Source organism: Myotis davidii, unplaced genomic scaffold (assembly GCF_000327345.1).
Source record: "Myotis davidii unplaced genomic scaffold, ASM32734v1 scaffold4, whole genome shotgun sequence".
NCBI classification, from domain to species: domain Eukaryota; kingdom Metazoa; phylum Chordata; class Mammalia; order Chiroptera; family Vespertilionidae; genus Myotis; species Myotis davidii.
The window spans coordinates 216,375-219,860 of record NW_006294707.1 but is presented as its reverse complement, the minus strand read 5'-3'; positions in this window follow the sequence as shown (position 1 = coordinate 219,860).

Below are 3,486 nucleotides of genomic sequence, written 5' to 3'. Positions count from 1 at the left end.
GAAGCATTTCACCAGGCTGCCCGGAGCCTCCTGCCTGCTTGGTCCCTGGCACGGCCCAGCCCTATGTGAAGCTCAGCTCAGGTTACCTGGTCCTGGAAAAGAAGGGTGGCCTCCTTCCCCTGCCCTCACCCCCCTCCCCGTCCCCCCTAGTCCTGGGAAAGTCCTGGGAGCCCTAGAACCACCACTGGCTGAGCCGGGACCCTCGGGGTGCGGAGGGGCCGGGCCTCCTCCTGAGCTGGGTGGCAGAGAGGGGCTGAGCCGGGGCCAGGGCCTGGAGGGTCAGGCACGTGCCAGGACCTGGTTTCTGTTTTTGGTTTGTTGTTGTAAAGAGCCAGACTCCACACTGACTTCTCCATTCATCAACAACAGTTTGGGGCCCTAGTATGTGATCCGAGACATAAATAACACACAGCCCCGCGGCCGCCGGCCGTGACCTGGCATTTCCTGTTACGCAATCGAAAAGGCCACGTTATTTCTGCTTCCCGGCCGAGGCCCAGCTCCCTCCATGGTCACTTCCCGAAGCTCAGCTTCGTCTGCAAGGTGCCTGCTGCGAAGCCTCTATCCACAGCCTCGTCCTGGGCCCACCTCGGCCCGGGACAGGTGCCCGCCCGCCCGCCTGGCCCCTCCCTCCACCCGGAAATCGCCCTGACCAGCTTGGCTCTTCTGTGGACAGAACATTCCAGACCGGCTCTGAGATGCCGCCACTTGGAGGCAGGAAACGGCTGTGGCTCATGAGCACACGCCAGCCACTCGGGGGGAGGGTTGGGCTAGCCCCCCTGGGGCTCCCCTTCGCCTCTCCCACCCCAGCCTGACTGACCGCCTAGGACAGCGGTTCTCAACCTGTGGGTCACGACCCTTTTGGGGGTCGAATGACCCTTTCACAGGGGTTGCCTAAGACCATTGGAAAACACATATATCATTACATATTGTTTTTGTGATTAATCACTATGCTTTAATTATGTTCCATTTGTCACAATGAAAATCCTGCATATCAGATATTTACATTACGATCATAACAGTAGCAAAATTACAGTGATGAAGTAGCAACGAAAATAACTTTATGGTTGGGGGTCACCACAACATGAGGAACTGTATTAAAGGGTCGCGGCATCAGGAAGGTTGAGAACCACTGACTTAGGACCTTTCCCTTCACTGCTGCCTTCAGGGCAGTTTATTTGTCACCACATCCACCTGCACAGCCACTGCCCTACCCACCACCTCCACCTCCCATGCCAAGGACTCCTCACAGCAGCCTCCCTTCACCACACCCCCTCCCTCTCCCCCCACAATCCCTTCTCCCAGAGGGATGCTTAGAAACAATTCGGGTCACCTCACTTCCCTGCTTAGTACCCTCAGTGCCTCCTTGTCCTCAGAAAACAGCCCAAAGCCCTCCCCAGGCGAGCCCCGCCCCTGCCCCCGTGGTCCAGCCACACCTTGCACGGGCCTGTGCACTTGCCGTCCCTTCTGCCCGGGACGCCTGGCCTCACCTCTCCAGCTGGCTAACTCCTGTTGGCCCTTCAGATGCCACCTCACGCATCACCTCCTCTGAGAAGCCACCCTGGTCTCTGCCGTCTGCCCCAGCACCTTGCTTAGCAGCAGTTGTCCCAGACCAGCGGCATCCCAGGGCCACTATCTGCTCCTTGCCGCTTCCCTTCCTCAAGGGCAGGGTTCCCAGTGCGTAGCACAGCAGCCAGGCTCCCAGTGCCCGCTGGTGTGTGAACTCAGTGTGTGAACTCAGCCTGGGCTCCCGGCCTCCCTCCCACCCTCGCCCTGCTGCGGCTTTGGCAACAAGGAGTGTGGGAATCCGGAGCCCCCAAGGCAGGGGCCGGCTTCCTTCCCTCTTCCAGGCCCGCAGGAAGCCCTTCTCAGCCGCTCCCTCCCCCAGCTGCCTCACACCCAGGTTTCCACTCTAGAGAGACAACAGTTCCAGGACATGTCATCACTCCCTTCCCTTGGGACACAGCGTGGCCGCCCTCCTCCCCTGTGCGGGGCCCCAGCGGGGCACATGGCCTTCCCTGGCCTTGCGGTGCGAGGGCCTCCAAGAGCAGAGTGAAGGTGAGAGGCGGAGGGAGAGCGCCCCCCGTCTTGTCACACCCACACTTCTCTGTCTCCCTCCTTTCCTGCCTGGCCCTTATTTCTTCTGCTGTCCTTTTCGGTTTCTGGTTTTTCTTTCCTCTCTCTCACATTCTCTTGCTACTGTTTTTTTGCTGATGCTCCCTGTTCTCATTCTGCTGTGTCCAGCCATGTGTGAGCGCGCATGTGTGCCCCAGCGTGAGTGTGGGTGTGTGCAACAGTGTCGAGTGTGGATGGGTGCATGAGTGTGGGCTCTGGGCAGGGCAGGGGAGAGGGTTCTGCCCAGAGCCTTGGGCACTGAGGGACCTCACACAAGCCTTAGGTGCCCACAGCAAGTTCCCAGAGATGGTTGACACATTGAACTCACTCACCTGCATCCCCCGTTTCCCCTGAGTGGCCCAGGGCCTCCCTGGATGGCAGTGCCCTAGGCCATCTGGGGCTCGGCCACCTCCTCCCTCCCTAGAAAGCCAGGATGGAGCGCAAGCGTCAGGGGGTCGCTGTCCAGCCCCTCACAGTCAGAGGAAGCTGGCGGCTCCCCAGCAGAGCCCGCAGTTCCTGACCGACCTGGGAATTCCAGCCTGGATCCTGGCCAGGGTCTGACTGGGCTCCTGTTGGCTCCCTGGCGGAGAAGGGGCCCCAGGCCATGCACGGAAGCCACTTCCCACTTGGCCTCCACCTGCCCCAGGGAACCCCAGAATCTGAGGAGACTGTGCCGGGCAGATGGTATAGTCAGCAGGGCTCCCTGGACTGGGAGGCTGCCGACGTCACCCACCAGTCCTGGGAGCAACGTCCGGAGCCCCCGGCACGCTAGCCAGGTGCTGGTGGACAACGACCAGAAAGAAATGAACTCCCCGCACGTCCAAGCGGATGGGCCCAGAGGCCGCCTGCTGCCATCTTTCCATCTGACAGGAGAGGAGAGACCGGGCGAGGCTGCAGAGGGGAAAGGACCTCCTCAGAGCCGCACGGCTGCCACTTCCCGGTGAGTGACTTGGACAAGCATGTTAATCTCACTGAGCCTCAGTTTCCTCATCTATAAAGCGGGGTCATGTCAGGTTATCGTGACATTTCAGTGACATAATGCAGGTAAAACGCAGTTAGCACAGCGTCCGCCACAGGCTTCCACACACTGGCTGCTGTTATTACAAACGGGTAGCACGGCCGCGGTGATGGGATGGCCCAGTCAGGGAGGGACCACGGGGCTAGGCTTTCCAACCCTGAATTCAGGTCCAGGCCCTCACAGTGTTTGAGCCTGGGACTGTCCCCCCGATGAGGACCCCCCAGGAACCACAGAGGCACATAGAGGTGTGTGGGAGCTGAGGAGGGAGAGGTTAACCCTCCTGCTGGGGGGAGGGGGCTGGGCTTCAGGCTCCCAGGGCGGGCCTTGAAGGTGCATAGGAGCCCCAGGCAGGGAAG